This window comes from Aegilops tauschii, chromosome 2 (genome assembly GCF_002575655.3).
Source record: "Aegilops tauschii subsp. strangulata cultivar AL8/78 chromosome 2, Aet v6.0, whole genome shotgun sequence".
In the NCBI taxonomy this organism is placed as follows: domain Eukaryota; kingdom Viridiplantae; phylum Streptophyta; class Magnoliopsida; order Poales; family Poaceae; genus Aegilops; species Aegilops tauschii.
Window position 1 is genome coordinate 577,190,198 of NC_053036.3, and position 24,115 is coordinate 577,214,312.

The following is a 24,115-nucleotide window of genomic DNA, read 5'->3' on the forward strand; positions in this document are numbered from 1 at the left end:
TGAAGTCCATTCCTATTTCGTCCCATTTCCACTCCGGTATCCTGTTTGGCTGGAGTAGCCCTGCTGGCGTTTGATGCTCGGCCTTGATGCGCTGACATGAATCGCAACAAGCAATAAATGTGGCTATATCTCTTTTCATACCGTGCCACCAAAATCTTTCCTGAATGTCCTTGTACATTTTGGTTCCTCCAGGGTGGATCGAGTATGGAGCGGTGTGGCTTTCGGTTAAGATTTGTTGCTTGAGTTCCTCAATGTTAGGTACGCAAAGTCTGTCTCCGTACCATAATATTCCTTCACTGTCTGTGACGAACTCTGAAGCCTTACCAAGGTTCATTTTCTTCTTTATACCTTCAATGCTGGGATGTCCCTGTTGAGCCTTCTTAATTTGTTCCACTAGGGTGGGTTGTATCTCCAGATTCGATACGGTGCCCTCAGAGACTAACACCAGGTTGAGCCTAGCGAACTCTTGCTGAAACTCAGGCCTCAAGTTTTGCGGACCGTCGTTGTCCGGGCTGGGGTTTCGACTAAGGGCATTAGCCACTACATTTGCTTTCCCTGGATGGTAGTGAATGCCGACATCATAGTCCTTGACCAATTCCAACCAGCGTCGTTGGCGTAAATTTAGCTCTGGCTGTGTGAAAATATATTTGAGGCTCTTATGGTCCGTATATATTTCACAGCGATTTCCCAACAGAAAGTGCGTCCACTCCTTGAGTGCATGTATGACTGCTGCTAGCTCCAAGTCATGTGTTGGGTAATTCTCCTCATGTTTTCGCAGCTGCCTGGAGGCATACGTGACAACTTTGCCATCCTGCATTAGTACACATCCGATGCCTTTTCGGGACGCGTCACAATATACTTCAAAACTCTTGTGTATGTCGGGCACGGTTAAGACCGGTGCGGTCATTAGTTTCTTCTTGAGTTCTTGGAAGCTTTTCTCGCATGCTTCCGTCCATACAAATTTCTTGTCTTTCTTGAGCAACTGTGTTATTGGTTTTGCCACAGTAGAGAATCCTTCAATAAATCTTCCGTAATATCCGGCCATTCCCAGGAAACTCCGCACATCCGTCACGTTGGCCGGTGGCTTCTAGTCAAGTATGGCTTTGACTTTTTCTGGGTCTACGGCCACGCCTTCTTGGTTCAATATATGGCCTAGGAAACCAACTTGTCTTAGCCAAAATTCACACTTGCTAAATTTGGCATACAACCGATGTGTCCTCAATTCTCCCAAAACAATTCTGAGATGCTCAGCATGCTCTTCTGGTGTCCTTGAGTATACCAAAATATCGTCGATGAATACCACAACAAATTTGTCCATGAATTTCATGAACACTTTGTTCATGAGGTGGACGAAATATGCGGGGGCGTTCGTTAGTCCAAAAGGCATCACTGTGAATTCATATAATCCGTATCTGGGGGTGAATGCTGTTTTAGGGATATCTTCTGTCCGTACCTTCAATTGATGATATCCCGATCTCAAATCAATTTTTGAGAACACCTTGGCTTGTGCGAGCTGGTCAAACAAATCATTTATCCGTGGCATCGGATATTTGTTTTTGATGGTGACCATATTGAGAGCTCGATAGTCTATACATAGTCTCAGTGTCCCATCCTTTTTCTTGGCGAACAACACTGGCGAACCCCATGGTGAGGAGCTGGCTCGAATAAATCCTTTGTCCAATAATTCCTTTATCTGCTTCTTCAACTCCACCAATTCTGAGGGCGCCATTCTATAAGGTTTCTTATAGATGGGAGCGGTGCCAGGTGCTAGTTCGATGCTGAACTCTATCTCTCGGTCTGGTGGCATGCCTGGTAGTTCTTCAGGGAATACATCAGGAAACTCGCATACCACTGGAACCTTTCTCAGTTCTGAAATGTCTACTTTGCTCAGTTTTGGTTGCCGTGACTGTGGTCTTTCTTGAGCTGTAACCTTTATTGTTTTGCCATGATGGTGAGTGAGAATCACGGTCCGATTGAAACAGTCGAAATCCTTTGTTGGTGGTCAACCAGTCCATCCCTAAAATGACATCCAGTCCTTTATTCTCCAACACGATGAGATTTGCTTGGAACTGTAGTCCTTCGAACTCAATGACCACTCCTTGGCAGTAATGCTGAGCGATTTGCTTACTTCCGGGGGACTTGATGATCATAGATTTTTCCAAGGGGAGCATCGGAAAACCATGTTGCAAAACAAAACTCTTCGAAACGAATGAATGGGAAGCTCCAGAATCAAACAAAACCGTGGCAGGTACTGTGTTGACAGGGAACGTACCGAGCATGATGTCTGGGGCATTCTGCGCTTCTTCCCTGGTCACGTGGTTTAGGTTCCTGTGGTTGTTGCTGGGGTTGAAATTGTTGCGCTTCGGGGCTGGATTGTTCCCACCATTGTTTGGCTTGGGGGCCGCGTTCCTCGGCTTTGGGCATTGTTTAGCATAGTGCCCTTCTTCACCGCAAGCATAGCAGGTGACCCCTGGACGGTACGTGAACTCTTTGTCCCTGGCATGAAACTGTCTGACGGGCCTTGGATCAGTAGTCGTGGATCTCCTTGCTTCTGTCCTTGGAACCTCAGTCTTGCTTCGGTTGTTGCGAGCAAGAGTCGTCTTGTCCCTCTTTCGCTTACGGATATCTTCCAGACTACGGCGCTCATTCTCCAATGTAATGGCCTTGTCAACCAGAGTTTTAAAATCCGGGAAGGTGTGTACAATCAGTTGGCATCTTAGTGCTGGTGCCAGGCCGTCCAGGAATTTTTTCCATCTTCTTGTTCTCTGTCATGTGCTCGTCGTAGGCATAACGAGATAGCTGGGTAAACTGACCATTGTATTCTGTCACTGACATGCCTCTCTGCTTCAGGTCATCAAATTCTCTCTTCTTGATTTTTATGATGCTCCTGGGGATGTGTGCCCCACGAAAGCCTTCCTTGAACTCCTCCCAGGTGATGTTGTGTTCAGTGGGGTGCATGTGTAGGAAGTTTTCCCACCATGCTGCAGCTGCTCCAGTAAGGTAGTGTGGTGCATAAAGCACCTTCTCATGATCTGAGCACTGAGCAATAATCAGCTTCCTTTCAATGTCACGGAGCCAATCATCGGCTTCGAGCGGCCTATCGGTGTGAGCAAACGTTGAAGGGCGAGTCTTCTGTAACTCAGATAACTTGGAATGCGGTTGATAGGGTTCACGGTGGTTTTCCATATTGATGACGTGATTCATCATCTCTTGGTACTGTTGCTGGCTTTGTTCGAAGAGACGGCATACTTGAGACAGGGCTGCTTCGCTGTCCTGTTGACTGGACTGACCCTGAGTGAAATTGTTGCTAGTCTGTGTCTCATAAACTTCTTCTGGCTGATTGGGCATGGAGCAAGTCCACGAGCGAGACATTTTTCCAGTCTGGGGTATTATTTTGCAAAACCCATGAGAAGAACTGTGTGGCACAAGGAAAATCTTGCAAAGGCAACAATTTAAAAGACCTCAAGATTTTTCAAGAAAACATAAATGATTTTTGCACGGAGAAGAACTGCTTAGCACAAATCTTACACGCGAAAAACAAACACATGATACAGCACTCAGGATGTGCGTACACAATCCTGACATGTTATTTAGACTAGCGTACTCCTCCGAAAAGCAGGGAACACACTAATACAAACTAGCGTACAGAAAAAACACATCATACAAGCAGACATAACGCGCGGCTACTCGGTGCTCTCAGTCAGAGATGGTGACGATGTCCTTTCCCTTGCCGAGGGCAAGACTCAGCGGTGCAGGAGAATCAACCTCCACCTCCTCTCTAGCTGGCTCCTGGCGCGCAACACTGCGCTGTGGTGACGGTGCGGGGGCGACAGGTGGCAGAGCGGGTGCGGCAGGCGGTGCAGCTCTGACTGGAGTAGGGGCGATGACTCGATCGAACTCCTCAGTGGTAGGCAGACGGCGAGCAGTGGCCAAAATGGCCGGTGCATAAGAGGCTGAAGACGAGACGAATGTCAGAGGCGGTGCCGTGTGGAGAAGCTCCTTCCTGCAGGCAGGACCGCCCCGGACTAAGTCCATGCGGGCAGCCACAAGATCATCCACGAGGTTGTCGAAGGATTCCTCCAGAGCCTTGAGGTACTCCACAACCATCTCGATGGCTTCATCTCGCTCTCCCCGATGGCAGGCGAATGCATAGTGACAAGTGTATGGCACATGGCATGGGAGGTAGCGGTAGCGACGAGTCTTCATCATCGGAAGGATATCCCGGAGACGAGCTATCGCCTCACGGGCAGCCATCTGCATGGCATGCCTCTCCGTAGGCATGGCCCTTCCCACAAAACGGAAGTGGCGAGATGCAGAACGTCCTCCCTTGAATTGCACCACGGCTTGGTGCATAGACACGTCGTCGCTGAGCTTGTGCTGGTAAAGCGGTGAACTCCGGGCGAGTCGCTGGCCCGATCACGAGCTTGGTGATGGAAACGAGGAGTTTGACAAACCCCTCGGGCACGTTCGTGAACACTCGAGTCTCGCAGTTGCTGCCAGCCATCTACAAAAGTAGGCAAAAATTCTGAGTAGTCATGTCATAATTTTATGATGACCAATAGAAAATAGCTACATTTGCAAAAATGCTGAAAAAGCACAAAAGACGCTAATAACCGATTAGCGATCGCACCTAGTGGCTTCCTACAGTCAGCCTGGCTCTGATACCAAGCTTGTCACGACCGGTTTTTCAATAAAATATTTATTGAGAGACCAACCCCTTTTACGGACCAGTAAAGAAGAATTCCTTCTCACTAGTAGACAATATCTTGGTCACAGAAGAAAAATACCAGGAGTACCGAATATAATACAAGGTTGAGCGGAGACTGCTCAACAATTTATTACATGAACGCCGATAAAACATAACGGCGGATAGGGTGGCATGACTACTAACTCATGATAACAACGGTGGTGGAAATATCACCGCGAAGTGGGTGATATGACTCCTGAAAACTACAGCTCTTTGAGCGTCGGAGTGAGGCTCGAGGAGACTTATTGCGGGTGGCAGAAGCGTATATAATACAAGTGACCAATATCCAAGATCGCACAGGACTGACTAGGACTCCTCTAGGCGTCGGACGCACTATCAAACTCTTCATCCAAGAGATCGCCTTCGTCAACATCTGGCCAAATCAACAAGCCAGGTGAGTACTATGAAAGTACTCGCAAGACAGTTCGGACATAAGATATATCAAATGTAAACATGAAGCATATGAACATATTAACCAGTGAGTCCAGACATAGAGATAATAATGCATGGGAAAAAAATAGCAGAGAAGTCGGGCGGTAGTCCTCCCGAAATCCCAAAATAAATACTGGGTGCCAAACGAGGGTCTGAATGACTCCTCGAGAGGAAACTGCAAGAATAGTAATACCGGGCCAAACGAGGGTCTGAATGACTCCTCGAGAGGAAACTGCAAGAATAATAATGCCGCAGTCGGGCGTCAGGGCGACACCACATAAAGGGCTTATAACAGAAATACAAGAGAAACATGCCACAGTCGGACGTCTGAGCGACATCACATAAAGGGCTTATATTGAAAGCAAAAGGCAAACATGCCACAGTCGGACGTCTGAGCGACATCACATAAAGGGCTTATATTGTAGCTCAGCAATTCAGTAGCTCGAGAACATAAATTATTACAAGTACGAGACAAATATAAGGTTAGTCCATCCGCAGGAATAACAATTAAACTGGGTTTACTACTAGACCTTGTTCACCGGGGATAAAAATTCTACGAGGATAGATATGGATATACTGATCACCCTACTTGATCATGGATACGATGGCTTGGAAAGATTTGACTCTGCAGAGTTTGTACTTCACCACAGCCAACGGATTTCAGTAGTCACGGGGACTAGTTCCGTTTACGGTGTTTTGGAAGAAACACGTCTAACCAGTACACACCCATTCAACATTCCGAAGCCAGGGATCACCCTCGGCAACGTTCAAGAAAAACCTTGAGACGGGGAGGCTACAACATCGCGTAGCATGGGATCAAATTTCTATACGCGCGCTCTAAGGGGGTGCCCCCCCTCTCGGTCCCAACCGGAAACACCCATGCCCCCTGACCGGATGACTGGCTTTAATCCAGGGCCATGGAACCATCATCCCGGCCCCTCTGTTTGGTGTGTACACGGAAAGAGGTTACCAACTTACTAAACCGCATCCTGGCAAAAGAAACATGTGGTAGCACGGAAGGGAAAAGAACGATAACGTGACTCCGTCCACGTTAACGTCGGAATTAGTCGGATGACGCAAGGCTAGTATTCTACAACAGTACCACCTTGCTGCCCTTCATGTCACCACATGATTAGGTCATCTCTCACCAGAGATCATCGCAACTTCGGAACATACTGGTAGTTGCCTCACAAGCAACGAGGTACTCACCGACACTCATATGCCACGCACAAACTTACACGCAAACATGCAAAACACCTATCATATCAAAGTTTCAAACATGCTTGCCTAGTTCGGAGAAGTCGGAGTCTAGCTCGGCGAAGTTCGCGGCTTCGTCACCTCTTCCGGAACCTACGGCATAACGAAAATGCATACTAACGTGAAGACCAACGCGTGCATAAAAGTTGTTCCAAAAAATTGCCAAATAAATCCCATAAAAAACTAGACAAAATTTTAAGACTGCCAGAAAAAGAATCACTCAAAAATCATTTTTTATTAAAAAGTTATAAAGGTTTCTGTCCAGGGACTCATCTGTAATGAAACAGAAAAGTTCCAGGGGCTTAACTGAGAAAACAGAAAACGCTTCGGAAAGAAACGCGCCAGCTCAAAGGGAAGACGTATTTGCCCGAACGCGCCAACAGAAAACGTTTCGAGGGAGAAAAGAATAGAGGCTGACAGGGGGGGTCCACATGTCATGTTTAATAAGTTCGCCGGCGCCCGAAGACTGCGGTGGTCGCCGGCGTCGAACCACGGCGAGACAGGGAGATCGGAGTGTACCAAGAGCTTCAGCGTGTCCTTCCGCGTCGGTGGGTGGTGGACTCGACCGACGGAGAGCACCACGTCGACGGCGACACTTTCTCCGGCGGACGGCGGCTCGGGTGATGGTGGAGAACTCCGGTGGGTGCTGCAAACTCCGAATTGAAGCGCGTGTCAGGAGAGTGGATGCATAGGGAAGCTACTGGCAGGAGTTGGGGGTTAGAGGTGCACGCACGGGAGTGAATCGAGCTGGATCCCATGGCGGGTCGCGGCGGCCGGAGCTGAGGAAGGAGACTTCCTCGGGGCGCTTCCAGTGGCTAGGCAGGGTCTTGCTGGAGTGCAGAGGTGGTGTGGGCTCGAGTTGAAGCTCGGGGCCTCTATTTATAGGCGGATCGAGGGGGTGGCCGTGAACGGGGTTGCTCCGGCGAGCAATTACGGCGAGGCAGTGTCTTGGCAGGGAGCTTAAGTGGCCAGGCAGCATTAGTGAGATGTACTGGTGTCGTTCCCCTGCTAATCCTGGTCGGTCTTGGCGTAATGGCGTCGGTCCACGGTGGGGTGGCCGCACGGGCACGTCGGCGGCAGAGAGCGCGCTCCGCGCCCAGCGGTTCACGAGGAGGGTGGCAGCGCGCACTGGGGAGTGGAAGACCATGCGGTGCTCTCCGGTGGCTTGGGCGGCGCTGGGTGGCGCCGTCTACGCTGCGCCTCTCTCTGGCGGCCGCAAAGCCGCCGCTGGCGTCGGTCACGGGGCGGCGCACCTCCTCCAGCACGTCGCCGACGCCCGCAAACATCCAGGCGTTCGTGCGGTGCAGGAACAAGGGGGAGGGGACGGGGAGCAAGGCGCCAACGCGGCACTATCGAGATCGACAACAGGTTCTGAAGAAAATGACAGTAGCTCACTGAACTGCATTTCTGAATCTCTGAACTTGACATTGACAATGCTCTGCAGGTGTTCGACAGAATGATTTGGCATGAAGACAATTTTTCCTGGGGCTGGGACTTGGTGAGGTGACCTCTCAATGCACCCAGAGGCTGCCTGATTTTCCTCAGAATTTTTGGAGAAGAAATTGAATGAATTTCATCAAATTTGTCAAATCTGGCCCAAACTTGCAGCAAGTATAGTTTGAAAAATTTGAACTGAAGACCAGTGGATCTTCATGGATCTTGGTTGAGGGTTCAAAGGACTAGGAAGGGGAATTGGTTTGGGGGAAAAAACCACAACAGAAATGGTAGCTCCTTTGTAAATCACCAAGGGCTAGAATGGAAGGCAGAAATTGTTTTGATAAGACTTAAATGGAAAATAAACATATGGAGAGGTTCAACTTGCTGGATTTGATGCAAATCATGATCCAAAGATGAGGGAAGGTTTATGAGAGTGGATTTGCACTATGGCCATGGCAAGAGAGATTTGTTGAAAGTGGTAAAGGATTATTCCAAAAGCTATAGAGTATTTTAAAAGAAATCTTCAAAAGACATTTTTCTCATGTGAAAAGCATTTTGGTTTGAGTCCAAAATAAAATAGAAAAAACCTCCAAGACCAAAAACAAGTCTTGGGTGAATCCAAATAAAACTCTTGCCAAAAAAATATTTTGAAAGGGAGGGTTCTTTTGAAGAAAGATTTAAATCACCTCCCTCAAGTCAATTTTTTTTTTTTGAAAAATCCAATAAAATTTTGGGTGTCACAATAATAAACATTTATCATGATATAACGAAATAAATAATAACTTTATTATTGCCTCTAGGGCATATTTCCTTCACATGCTGGTAAGCAGTATGACTTATATCGCCCACAACTCACTTGTGTTCTACTCGTGCATATGACATCTACGCATAAAACCAGGCTCGGCTGCCACTGTTGGGGACCGTAGTAATTTCAAAAAAATTCCTACGCACACGCAAGATCATGGTGATGCATAGCAACGAGAAGGGAGAGTGTTGTCCACGTACCCTCGTAGACCGAAAGCGGAAGCGTTAGCACAACGCGGTTGATGTAGTCGTACGTCTTAACGATCCGACCGATCAAGTACCGAACGCATGGCACCTCCGAGTTCAGCACACGTTCAGCCCGATGACATCTCTCGAACTTCGATCCAGCCGAGTGTTGAGGGAGAGTTTCGTCAGCACGACGGCGTGGTGACGATGATGATGTTCTACCGACGCAGGGCTTCGCCTAAGCACCGCTACAGTATTATCGAGGTGGACTATGGTGGAGGGGGCACCGCACACGGCTAAAAGATCAACAGATCAATTGTTGTGTCTTTGGGGTGCCCACCTGCCCCCGTATATAAAGGAGCAAGGGGGGAGAGGCGGCCGACCAGGAGAGGGGCGCGCCAGGAGGAGTCCTACCCCCACCGGGAGTAGGACTCCCTCCCTTCCTTGTTGGATTAGGAGAAGGGGGAAAGAGGAGGAGGAGAAGAAGGAAAGGGGGGCGCCGCCCCCCCTCCTTGTCCAATTCGGACTAGAGGGGGAGGGGGCGTGCGGCCTGCCCTGGCCGCCCCTCCTCTTCTCCACTAAGGCCCATATAGGCCCATTAATCCCCCCGGGGGTTCCGGTAACCCCCCGGTACCCCGGTATATATCCGATAACCCCCGGAACCATTCCGGTGTCCGAATATAGTCGTCCAATATATCAATCTTCATGTCTCAACCATTTCGATACTCCTCGTTATGTCCGCGATCACATCCGGGACTCCGAACAACCTTAGGTACATCAAAACATATAAACTCATAATATAACTATCATCGAAACTTTAAGCGTGCGGACCCTACGGGTTCGAGAACTATGTAGACATGACCGAGACATGTCTCCGGTCAATAACCAATAGCGGAACTTGGATGCTCATATTGGCTCCCACATATTCTACGAAGATCTTTATCGGTCAGACCACATAACAACATACGTTGTTCCCTTTGTCATCGGTATGTTACTGGCCCGAGATTCGATTGTTGGTATCTCAATACCTAGTTCAATCTCATTACCGGCAAGTCTCTTTACTCGTTCTGTAAAACATCATCCCGCAGCTAACTTATTAGTTGCAATGCTTGCAAGGCTTAAGTGATGTGCATTACCGAGTGGGCCCATAGATACCTCTCCGACAATCGGAGTGACAAATCATAATCTCGAAATACGCCAACCCAACAAGTACCTTCGGAGACACCTGTAGAGCACCTTTATAATCACCCAGTTACGTTGTGACGTTTGGTAGCACACAAAGTGTTCCTCTGGTAAACGAGAGTTGCATAATCTCATAGTCATAGGAACATGTATAAGTCATGAAGAAAGCAATAGCAGAATACTAAACAATCGTGTGCTAAGCTAACGGAATGGGTCAAGTCAATCACATCATTCTCCTAATGATGTGATCCCGTTAATCAAATGACAACTCATGTCAATGGCTAGGAAACATAACCATCTTTGATCAACGAGCTAGTCATGTAGAGGCATACTAGTGACACTCTGTTTGTCTATGTATTCACACAAGTATTATGTTTCCGGTTAATACAATTCTAGCATGAATAATAAACATTTATCATGATATATGCAAATAAATAATAACTTTATTATTGCCCGTAGGGCATATTTCCTTCACTCCGCGTGTTGACCCTCGACCACTTTCGGCTTCATGTTGAAGACTTGAGCTAGAGGCCGAAGTGGGGGGGGGGGATGCGGAGGAATGCCTCGCACACGACGATGAATGCCGAGATGTTGAGGAATGAATTCGGGGATAGATCGTGAAAATCTAGCCCGTAGTAGAACATGAGCCTGTGAACAAAAGGGTGGAGTGGAAACCCTAGCCCGTGAAGAAAGTGGGGGATGAATACTACCCTCTCATTGGGCTCCGGGGTGGGAATGATCTGCTTCTTGGCAGGGAGCCGATGGGCGATTTCTTTAGCTAAGTACCCCGCTTCCCGGAGTTCCTTGATGTTCCCCTCCGTGACGGAGGAGGCCATCCACTTGCCCTGCCACTGGTGCGCGTCGGTCCTAAACAAACGGCTTTTTACCCATTTCCGCGACAGCCTTCGGAACCGTCGCCAAGTGAGTGTGTGCAATAGGGGGTGCTTCCCACACGACCCAGAAACCGTGGGGATATGGAACAGTGATCCAGAGGCCTTCCAAAATGTAATCGTGTGCGATGCAGCACACACTAAATTCTTTCGCACGTGTGGTATCGGTGATTAAGCGTTTCTAATGACGCAGTGAAACCATACGGTCTGTCGTAACGAACCATTTGGGAAACAGTATCTAAGGCACACGAGCCAACATATGAACTGTGTGTGATTTGTGCCCTATCACACATGAGTTTTCTGCGTAACCCGTCTGCCATGCTAGACTCCATCGCACACGTTTTCCAACAATTACCGTCTGCGATAATGTTCTATCACAAATGGTTCAGGAGACCCTTCGCACTAATAGAAGTGCTGCAGACCGTTTGTGATTTGTTAGGTATCACCGACGGTTGCCGCAAGAGTGACATGTGCTTTTCGTTTGGGATCCCACATGTTTCTTGAAAAAAAATACGACTGGGATTGTATTTTGCATTGGGCACGGTTTACTCCCAGTTCTCGTGTGCGATAACGCGATATCACAAATGGTTCCGGAGAACCTATGCACACGGAGTAGCGCTGCGAATCGTTTGCAATCTGCTGTGTATCACCGACGGTTCCAATACGACTGATGTATGCTTTCCGATGTGGATCGCACACACTCATTTAGTGAACCGTGTGCGGAGCAATTGCCAGGTTAAAACAAAAATATCCCATTTTGAATCGGCACGCAAAAAAGCAAATTCTCCACAATATTCAATTGAACAAATAAGCAAAAATAGCCCATTTTGAATCGGCACACAAAAAGCAAATTCGCCACAATATTCAATTGAACAAATAGTGTCCACGGGAAGAACATTCATCAGATTTCGCAACAATTGCAACTGAGCATATGGTAGCTAAATTCCAATGATTTGTCCACACATATATGCATTACATAATTAATCATAGTGTACGAAATACGAAGACCTCATCAGATGGAAAATAATGGATCCATGCGTTATGTGTTTAGCGGCTAACTCTTACTCAATGTTTCAGGAGAAACCATGTTGAAATCTTCATCATCACCAGTGGGATTGATGTAGTGATCTAGCAAGAAGTCGCTGATAAATCTCCGAACCATCAGCAATTCACCAGCTGGGAGCGGTTCAGGGGTCCTCGGTTTTAAGATGAGCTGCAATATTTTTAACATCAGAATGTGCCATATGAGTGGAGTAGAAGATATTAATTAAGATAGACTTACTGGTACTAATTCGCGAGGATCGTCACAACTATCAGCAGATTTGCAGATGGAGATCATGGGTCTACAAACATAGTATCCACAAAGGTTGGTGCCTGCTTCTTGCTGAGGACACTGAATTTTTTTGTACAAAATTAGTCATGTATTTGTCCTGTTAGGAACAACCTAACCGGTGTTAGATGTATTATTTTTTATTTGGACAAAATAGAAAGAGGTTTATTTAGAAGCTTGAACATTTGACTAGCGTAAGGAAAGGTATTTGCAGACTGTTGGATAAATTTTCCGAAAATAATGGATTCCGGTGTGTTACCGGAGAAACGATCTCGTGCTGCAGAGGTAGTTTCCTCTTGAACAGGTTCCCTGTTTTAGTTTCCCACAATGGGAGCACACTGCAAATAATGATGAATTTTGACAACATCAATTATTGAACCAGATATGAATGCAAATTAATTTCAACGTCATAGAATTCAATACCTATCCAAGAATTGCTAAAGCTGCGTCAGATCCTGAGCGTTTGTTGACTCTCTGAGAGAATTGATGTAGTATACTGTGTTCTTGTTTGGAACAATGAATACCAATATCCAGTGATTGCTACATATTAATAAAGCCATGAACTTACGAATGATGTCGAAATCTGAAGACAATCAGTGTATGCGTGGTTGTTTACTTGACTTACCCTTCAAGATATGGTCAGAGAAATGATTCTGCACGTGACGTGTTTTCAAAGATACGGACAACCGTGTTAACGGCCTAGTCCTGTCGGTCCTTTTCATGTAATGTTGTGCCATTTGCTAATGGATGACCTATGAAATACACACTCTCACATTGTCTTCTCTGCGCATTCAATCCCCTGAGAGGAATAAAATGCAGTTAGTTGTTTATCATTTATAGCCTTGTATGGAGAAGTTGATCAGAGTTTGTTAAGTACCTACATAATCACGCATCTAACAAGAGTGGCATCGAGCATGTTGAAGTTGAAGAAGAGATGTAAGTCCTCGAAACTCACAATGATGGAACCAGCATCACTACTAGAAACAGGGAATTTGCCATCAGCCAGCTCTTTGCCGTCTGCCAGCGGATGGCAAAGAACGTCTTTGCCATCCGCTTACAAAAATCAGACGGCAAAGAACTGACAGACAGCAAAGAACCTGGTTGCCATCAGCCAGTTCTTTGCCATCTGCCAGCTGATGGCAAAGAATATTTGTCATCCGCTGGCAGACGGCAAAGAGGTGGGTGGGGTCCAGTGGACGCCAGTGCTGTAACGGCCTATCAACCCACCTCTTTGCCATCTGCCAGCTGATGGCAAAGATTCTTTTCCGTCCGCTGGCAGACGGCAAAGAAGTGGGTGGGGCCAGTGGATGACGGTGCTGTAACGGCCCTCTAGCCCCACCTCTTTGCCATCTGCCAGCAGACGGCAAAGATTCTTTGCCATCTGCTGGCTAATGGCAAAGAGGTGGGGCTTTTGCCATCAGTGGCTGATGGCAAAGATGTGGGCCTTTGCCATCCGCTGGCTGATGGCAAAGATGTGGGACTATCTCTCTCCCTGCTCAAAAAAAACAAAGAGTGAAAAATTAAATTAAAGAAAACCCCCAGCCTCCCTAAAAAAACCACAGCCACCCCGAAACAGTCCCAGCCCACTCCCGTGCGCGCTGGATAGGGTTCCCCGCCATCCTCACCGGTCGCCACCGCCCTCACCGTTCGCCGCCGCCGCCCTCACCAGTCGCCGCCGCCGTCGGTTTCCCCTACATGGCCAGAGGATAGGCCATCCCACCGGTCCATTCCCGCCCCACCGCGAGGGAGGAGACCGACCGGTTGCGCCTCCCCGTCGGTCGCCGCCCGCCACCCCAAGGATCAAGGCCGGCCGCGCCGGTCCCCGTCGGTCGCCGCTCCGGATCCAGGCCGCCCACCGCCCCGCCCCCGTCAGCCCGGTCTATTTCCCGCCGGATCCCATCTTCGCCGACGTGCGACGCGCGTGCTGCAAGGAGCTGCGACCCCATGTCTCAGAGGACCTAGCCCCGACGCCATTGACGCCCGAGCGACGCTCCCAAGCTAGGAGCGGCACCAGGAGGACCACGCCCCCGAAGCCTAAACTGCAAGGTGAGCTCGTCCCCTTCTCTTCTTCCCTATGGATCAGTGTCTTGGCTCATGTTCTCTGTTCTGTACATGTGTGCAGTTTATTTTCAGAGTACTTGTTGTGTGCAAAATCCTACCCTGGCGCATGTTGTTGGTTGTTTAATTCTGGAATCACAAGTTAATGCATATTGCTAAGTGGGTACTGCAATGACTGCTAATGTGTGAACCAGTTTCAGAACAGTGAAATGCATGTTTTGGCTATGCAGAAAATGAACTGCTATATGTGTGTAGTTATACTGCTAGTGTTATATGTGTGCAAATGTACTGCTATATAGTTCATATGCGTAAACTTTTGTTGTATGACATATAACAAAACTGGTTATTCGTCTTTATTATAACTTGTCTTAACTGGGAATGTTTGTGGCAGTGTAGTACACGCACTAGCAAAAAAGAACGATCTTCATCTAGGCTAATATATTGCTACTACTAATTCATACTACTAGGCACGTACGAGAATGAAACCTCTGCTGTTGTATGTCATGCTGGAAACTATCCGGTTCTGCATACGAAAGTACGTGTTGTTTAGCTGGTGGCGGCCGTAGATTAATTGTACAGCGAGCCACGAAAATTAAGTAGTGAGCATTGGAGCAAAATCAAGGCCAAGAAACAGAGCAATCAACTCGCAGAGCAGATCTATGTACAGCCAAAATCCGCACAATTTATCTCCTATGAAAAAAAATAAGCCCAGGCATTCACTCCAGGAACCAGGCCCAGCTCGTTTATCCCTTTTTTGGCCTGTTTGCAGTTTAGCCCGAAATGGACTGCTTCCAGCCGGCCCAAGGTGGCAAGAAGCTGGGCTTCACCGCCCCAGTTGGGCTGCCAGCTCACCCAGGGGCTGGGGAGAAGCTGCCTCGCTTCAGAACAGTTTGCTGCACACCGTGTGAAGTGAGAAGTGAGGCTAGAAGCTAGATATGAGAAGTTTTTGAGAAGCTAGCAAGTCTCCGAGCAGGCCCTTAACCCTATCATTATGATTGATAGAATGTAATTTTGCACATGATCCGTTCAAAGAAGATAATCTAAAACATTGCTTCTTTTCTTGAGAGCTATGGTAAGAAGAAAGGGAAGAAAGCTAGTATGATGGATGTGCAGGGGACTGCCGATGTGACCGAGAATTTGTGGTTAAAGAGCGAACATAGTCTTCTTTGAACATAGTCTTTTTGCTATGAATGTTACAATTGCATATGCTATACTGGCTTGAATGTTGACCATCCATTTGGCTCCATCTCCGATGCTGCTTGATATATTCTGAATCAAAATAACAAATTGTTTATGGTGTCAGCAACTCAACACATAAGAAACAGGAACTCCCTCTTACTAGTAGTTCCCATTACTTGGAGAAGCATGGCAAACAAAGGCCACACGAACACAGAACATATTATTTTTTGGGTTCTTTCTTTCTTGCGTATTTTCTTTGGTTAGATGTTGTTGAGCTGCGAGATGATGTTGTTGATGTTGTTTATTAGATTGTTGTGTGAGTGCTTATGTTGGTTGTGCCGGTGCTTTTCCTGTGCAGGTATCTTCTCTTCATCTCGAGGAGCACCATTGGTCCCGTTGTCATTGCCCTCGTCGTTCGACTACTGCCTCTACGTACGGTCTAGGGGTGAGCTCGACTATCATCTCTTCCCCTCCCCTATTTGCTTTGTTCCGGTCGTCGTGCCGATGCCAATAGATTTTGCTTTCATGTCAAGTCTCGTAACCTAGGCGTCTCCCGTTCGAAAGGGCGACATCTATAAATATGCATTTCTTTGCATATTTATAACCGTCATAAGATTGTCCATCTAGAGAGCGTCTCCCGTTTGAAAGGGCGACATTTATGGCCATCTGGAGAGCACAAATGAAACTTGCTTCAACAAAGTTGTATATTCAGTTATTTCTCTTTTAGCTGTTGCTTGTCATTTTATTTGGCTGTCTTTTAAAGTTTTTCTACATGTCCGATCATTACCAGAAAGTGATCTTATAAGCAATATCTTATACACACTGACATCAAGCTTAGAAGATTCAGTAAAGGTTTAGGATATGCTTATAAATGTTTTGAGGATCATGTAGCAGGCTTTTCTTTACAGTCCACTTTTGCCGGATAGAATTTATCTTTGTCCCTTTGACACCACGACACCCAGACACGACACCCCCGACCCCCGACACCTCTTCGGCTTCCTGTAGACTGAACAGGTGCTTTTCGGCCTTCCATAGGCTGACGGGGTCATATATTTATGAATTATGAGTTAGGTCATATATTTTTCGATTTTGTTATGAAAAACATCATATATATTTGTGTTGATCGGGTGGATTTAAATGTGCAGTTGTTTCATCGCTACAAGGGTCTGGTGTTCAATGACCTCCCCGTGCGTTCAACGAGCTCCGCCCCGGCGTTCGTGGGTGAGCACAAATGACATCTCCTCCTCCCCCAATCATTTGCTATGTTCCGGTCTTTGTGGCGATGAAACATGCTAGCTGTAGGTAGATTGAATCATCAGTATGCGTGACCACTATGCGTCTCCCGTTCGAAAGGGTTACATCTATAAATATGCATGCATTTGCATATTTATAACCGTGATTCTTTTGAATTGTCCAACGTTATCCATGGACAGCCTTTCCTCCATTACATTATGTGTGCGGCCGTCGATGATTGCAATGCTAAAGAGGAGTGGTGTTGCAGGCTGCTATTGAGGAAGAGAGAGCGAAGACCCAGGAGCTTCTGGCGGAGGAAAGGAGGCAGGCGGCGGAGAGGGAGAGGGAGATTGAGGAGAGGACGACTAGGCTTTTGGAGGAGGAGAGGAACCGGAACGACTTGGCTAACTGGGCCATATACGAGCTCTTCGCAGTAAGTTTGTTCTACATATTAGCTAAATCATGCACGTAATGTTCCTTTCATTAGTAACTAATATGACTGACTCTTCAAAACCAAATGTGCAGTCCATGTGCGAGAAGAACGGTCAGACCCCTCCGCCGATGCCAGTCATTGCTCCGGCGGGCACGGTGAGTTTCATTTGAATGGACATTACTTATTAGTCTTCACATTTGAGTTGCATCATGCTAACGAGACATTGCAAATGATCTTTAATTTGGTGCAGCATAACTCCCGACAAGCATCGACGTCTGCCATTGGCGCGAGCAAGAACCCCGATCCTCCTCCGTTTGCCACTACCGCGAGCAAGAACCCCGATCCTTCACCTACGGGTTGACGGTAAGTTTTGCCTAGTGCTTTGCTTAATTAGCTCCAAAATGACCTATTTAACCTAGGATAGCTCTAAAATGACCTATACTTCGCATTTTTTCCTTCAAAATGACTTAATATGCTTAGCTAGCTCAAAATGACCTATTTAACCTAGGATAGCTCTAAAATGACCTATACTTAGCATTTTTTTCCTCCAAATGACTTAATATGCTTAGCTAGCTCTAAAATGACATAATATGCTTAAGAAATGACATAATTTAGCTCCGAAATGACTTCATATGCTTAGCTAGCTCCAAAATGACATAATAAACTTATTAGTTCCAAAATGACCTTACTTAGCATTTTTTACACCAAAATGACTTAGTATCCTTAGTTAGCTCAAAAATGACGTAATAACCATACTTAGCTCCAAAATGACCTATTTTACACATATAAGTTGCATCATAATAATCTTCACATTTTCGTTGCATCATAATAATCTTCTTCTTCTAGTCTTCTTTTCTACCTTTCTTCTTTCCCATTTTGTAGATTTGCTTCAGATCACGGAAGCTTGGGTTGATGGAGTGCTTGTCTTTAGTTTTTGTTTTGACTTTGTGAAACTTGCTACCTATGATGCAACTATGTAATATTGATGAAACTATGTATATGTATGGATGAAACTTGCTACTATTGGTATCATGTGTTGGATATGTGTTGGATATATATGTGTTCATGACTATTGGTAATATGTGTTGAATATGCTATATTGGCCATATATATATACATATATATATATATGTTTGATTTTCTGTGAAAATGAATTGATATAAGAAAAAACAAAATTAAATGAGGCAATATAGGCACTTTGCCATCTGCTGGCCGATGGCAAAGATCTTTGCCATCCGCGGGCAGATGGCAAAGAGGCCACATGGCAGCAACCTGTAAAGCGCTCGTCTGGCGTATTTGGTGTCTTTGCCATCTGCCAGCAGATGGCAAAGAGCCTACATCCTTTGCCATCAGCTAGGAGATGACAAAGAGCCTGTAGCCTTTTCCATCTGCTGGCAGATGGCAAAGCACGTCGTTAGCCTCCTAACATGTCTAACCCCGTTCCTCTACCGTCCAGAGGCTTTGCCATCGGCCAGCTGATGGCAAAGGCTACAGGCTCTTTGCCATCTGCCAGCAGACGTCAAAGAAGCCTTTACTAGAGTTTATTCAGCTGGCACTTTGCCATCTGCTGGCAGATGGCAAAGCCCTTTGCCATCAGCCGGCCGTGCCTTTGCCATCTGCCATGGCAGATGGCAAAGTGCCTGATTCCTGTAGTGCATCATGTCGGAAATGACCTATGTTGTAGTGGACTAGCAAATGGTGATGACCTTCTGACATTTGATCCATGCAATATTCATGTAACTCGCGGCAACTGGAGCTGCACTCATCAAAGTATTTGCCAACAAGAAATGGCTGACCATGGACATAATTGCGTGCTTCAAGTACGTCTGCTTTTCTTTTAGCAAGCAACAATTCTACTTGTTCATCATCCATGGCGTCAGAAATAATGTTACTCCCCGATTCGAACAAGCTGTTGTTAATTTGGTTCTGGGCGATGAGTGCTTTAAGTAAGAGGCAATCGTTCTCTTTCCTCTTCACTTTCCAGCTGCGCTTCCTTGTGGTCATGGGTGTAGCCCTTTTGGCCACTTCCTTCTTGGTACTTGAAGCATTTCTGGCAGAACTTCTGGTTGCCTGCACGGTAGACTGCCGAGCAGAAGGTGAAGCTTGGACGGACGTCTTAGCAGACTGTTTATCTATGCCGGACCGCTGAGCTGGCGGTGCTGCAGTGACGGACTGCTGGGCTATAGGAGCAGAGGCATCGGACTGCTGACCATGCGTTGAAGCTATGTCGGGTTTCTGCACAGGTGGTGCCAACTTGTCGGTGTGCTGAGGAGGCCGTGCCAACGCGTTGGTTTGCCGAGCAAGAAGTGCTGACGCATTGGTATGCTGATCACGCGCCTGCGGACCGACATACTGATGAGCAGTCAGTTCTAGACCTACAGACTGCTTAGTAGGACGTTCCGAAGCGTGAGACTGCTTAGCAGTTTGTTCCACCAGGTTGGTCTGCTCAGCATGTGCTGCAGCTGGGTCACCCCCCGCTGCTTCAGCGGCCGGCAACTGAACCGGTGGTGCGTCATCAGCAGTTGTAGGCCTTGCCACTGGCTGCTTTGGGGCGGACGATGACATGGCATGTACGCCACTAAGTCGGTCCGGCTGAACACAGGTTGATGCATCAGCCCGCGAGAGCTGCTCTAGCAAGGAGAGCGTTAACGGTTGAGGGGCGACAATGGTTGCTCTTGGCGGGGCTTCAGGAATCTCATCGATGAACTCTATTTCCTTTCGTGGCCATTGGATGTGATGTAACAGTGTTTCTCCCAAGGTCCTTTGCTCATCGAAGTCTCCTAGGACATTCTTCGGGGCAAAATTCATTGAATCCAGGCTTTACTTCAATCACGTAGCACTTCACACAGCCCGGCTTCAATTCCACATTGTCCAAGAAGAGGCCATCTTCCAAGAAGGGTGGGCAAACCCAGGCTGTTGCACATTTTAATGTACCTTCATAATGTGTAAGCACGCCCTTCAGTTTGTCTTTCATTCCAGATTGATCAGATATAGCATCATCACGATCAGCTGCAGTCTCAATGTCGTTGGGGTCAGCTGATGCACAGCTACTCTTGTGCAGTGTTGTCGCACAATAAGCAGCATCATCCATGCCCGCCTCCCCTCCCATATGCTGGCTATCTGTCAGTGTTAGTCTTCTGCATCATCATCATTGAATCCTCAACATCCTTTCGAACAGCCGGATAAATCTCCTTCTTCAACTTTTCAAACAATGCATTCTGCTTCATTTCAGTCCTCACTTTTTTCATGCCGAGCCTCTCTTCCTTGCTGAGTGTGAAAGCCCTCTTGTGCGGGACATTAACGCCTATACCCCTTGCACGGCCAGGGGGCTCTTTTGTGTCTAGAGCAATGGACAGAATGTCACATGGCCCTGAGTTCCTGTAGAACCTTCCAAGGATCTTGGAAGCCTCTACCATCACTTCATACAGTTTGGCGTCACGTGCGTTTTCAAAGTAATAAGTTCTGTCATCACGCCTCTTTGCATGTGCCCGCAAGTAGTCTCTGGCGCATTCGCCCTTGATTTCACTAAAGGCTGGACTCCCACCCACCACTACTCCTTCTTTGTCCTCCTATTCCCATATCAGTTTCATGCCATAGTATCCTGCCACACCCATACGACGGGGGTGTATGTTCTTCTTCTGAAGTTCTGATTGCTTGAAACTCTTTGCAGCAAACTCTGGAGTTGCCCTGACCCTTTTGAATTCTGCCTAGTCTGCCTTTGTAATTTGGGGGTATGTGGGGATTGGGTCCTTGCCTTCACTCAAGTACTTCTTGTACAACACGTGCTTCCAGTTTCTCCAAGCATCCCTAGCCTTCTTCAGTGCAGCGTGTTCCACCTGCATTCTCCATTGCTCTGGAACGTTGAAGTGATCCAGGATCTCCCGGACTATCCTTCGCTGTGTTTCTGTGTCAGCCTTCCGAAACCCCAGCAGATTAATGTTGAGCCTTGCTCTGCCAACAAATCCACACACACTCCTGAACTTCATGCGTGCTTTATCTGGTTTAGTTGGAGCCCAGGACTTTAAATCAATCTCGGTTACTTCATATACACCTTTAGGCTGGTGTGTGGCCTTCCTTGGAGCATTCCTCCGTGTCCTAACCGGAAGGGTAATTGCTGCAGCTCTATCCCGTTCAAGACTACTTGATCCCTCACAATCTGCTGAAGACCTAGGGTTGTCCGAGTCAGATGAAGATACATGGCCTGAATGAGTGATGTCGCTGCTACTCGGCATCTACAGAGAACACATGTGAAACTCAGGAAAGGAGTAACTTATTGGAACAAATACAGCTTATATGTAGTAAGGAAGGTAGATAATGAACATATATATGCTCTCCGTTATTTTATAGCCAATTTGGGAACATACGGAACGAAATTGGAAGAGGGATTGCGAGGAAATATGCCTCATCGTGATGGAGAGAAGTAACTAACAGGCTTCTTAATGCAAACCCGCCCGGACCACAGGAGAGGCGAGGGTTACTGCATTGATATGCTCGAGGGTGGCTGGCGAGCAAACAAAGACGGCGAGGCGCGGGCCGCCGTGTGTTGGGAACGGCAGTGGAGGTAGGCTTGACGCCGAAGAGCGGGCACACGGCTGGGGTGAGCACGGCGGCGCCGGAGAGGGTTCTGCTGTGGATCTGGGGGAGGGGGAGCTGGCGAAGGAGATTGGGTGGACTAGTTGAGTGAAACGCGGGCGGACGGTGGGGGGTGCTGGCGGCCTAGGTGAAAAGGGTGAAAAATATCGCCGGTCGCTGCGCGCGCGAAAAGGCCTATGCAAACGGTTGCCTCTAAGCGCTCGTGTGCACAAACAGAATAATTTCATTTGAAAGGAAGACGTACTAATTTTGAAATGAAGACGTGAGTTCATCGTTTCTCATCTAAATTTTTCTTACGTAAACCAATCACAATTTTACCACGGGTTTGATTTGCTGGCGCATTTCAGGTCTCGTGTGCTATATGTAAGACATTTTTGGCATTTACCATGCATGTTTGCATATAAATCAATTCCAAGCCGGACTGCATTTCATGTGAAAGGGATGAGGATTGCCGTTCGATCTGGGAGCATCCAACGGTGCAGACGTACAATCCGTGGGGTTTGGGTTCTGGCCAATCAGAACGCACGACTCAGATCGCACACGCAGCGAGGGGGGCATCGGCCACGGTTTGGTAGGCACACGGCTTTCGTGTGTGAACCATGTGCTATTTGAAAACATTTTTTTGGGAGGGGCTATTTGAAAACATGTGTTGTCGAAATGGATGAGGATCGCCGTGCGATCAAGGAGACTCCAACGGTGAAGACGTACGATCCGTGGGGTTTGGGTTCTGGCCAATCAGAACGCACGACTCAGATCGTGCGCGTGGCAGAGGGGTGGGGGTGCATCGACCACGGTTTAGTGGACACACGGCTCTCGTGAGTGAACCGTGTGCTCTTTGAAAACATTTACATTACCTAACATCATATTTTTGTTTGAATGAAAACATGAGTTCATCGTTTCGCCTCCAATTTTTTTCCACGGTAAGAAATCATGAGTATAGTGGAGAGTGTCATATACTAGTATCATGAATATACAATACATATGATACTACCTTTAATTAATTATAGCGCATAGTATAATACATAGAGTATAGTATATCATATATATAGATCATATTTATTGCCATGCATGACACAAATTAGCATCGCATTTAACATGATATGGTATCTACCTACTATATGTTACTCTATATTTAATTCTTTGCCACATCAGCATATATACTTGCTATTTCTGAGTGCATGACATCGTCGGCTATGATACCACCACTATGGCTAGCCTTATATAGGGAGTATCATATAGTACTATATATATATAGTATCATGCATATGATACTAGTGTACGGTACTACGTACGTACCTTCATAGTGAATATATAGTATCATAGAGTAGTACTAGCTCCCTCTGTAAACTAATATATATATATAAGAGCATTTAGATTACTAAATAGTGACCTAAACGCTCTTATATTAGTTTACGGAGGGAGTATATATATCATAGATGACCGTATTTATGGCCATGAATGACACAAAGTAGTATAGCATCATCCAGAAAGTCTAGTTGGCATGCATGCTACCGCTTATGATAATACCATTACAACCAACCTAGCTAAACCGTTAAGAAGGAGTATGAGACTAGCTAGCCACAATGGAGAGTAGTACACTGGTAATAACATACACATATCCCTAGACTATATATGTTACTACCTTCATAGTGGGTAGTAACATAAGTGTAGTGTAATGCAAAGCTTCATTTCTTAGGTTACAGACTCATATTACATTGGGACATGTGTGATGCTACAATAACTATCTAAGTTACTGAAACTATCTCTCTCCTCATTAAATTATTGCCACATAAGCAAGTTTGTTGAGTTGGAGTCGGTGTTACTGATGAAGTTACTCCCACTGTGGCTAGTCTGATACTAGCTAGTCATCTATGATATACTAGCTACCTCACTAAGAGCATGGTTAATAATATAGCCAAGGGTCGTCTATAAGAAGTGGACATGTCATATACAGCCAACCTCTTAGCGGGTATGTACAATAATAAGTTTTATATACGTACTAGTTTATCAATAGTTGGCCCACCTTACATCCTCACAAAGTGTCTTGGGTATCCTATTGCAGCTGGCTGTACTAACCAAGAGCCCACTTCTCTTCTCTTTCCTCGAACTAATAAGCACATATATATTATTCTATTCCTTATAGCCAGACTACCACTACTAGGGAAAAGCCTATACACAGAACTTCAGCACTAGCGCATGTTAAAAGGGCGCTACTGCTAGACAGCAGTAGCGCGCGCGAAATAACCGCGCTGCAGATACACATATAGCAATAGCGCGTCCCTTTGTAAAAGCGCTACTACAAAAATTCCCACCACTAATCCGATTAGCTAGACATAGTAGTAGCGCTCTTTTAG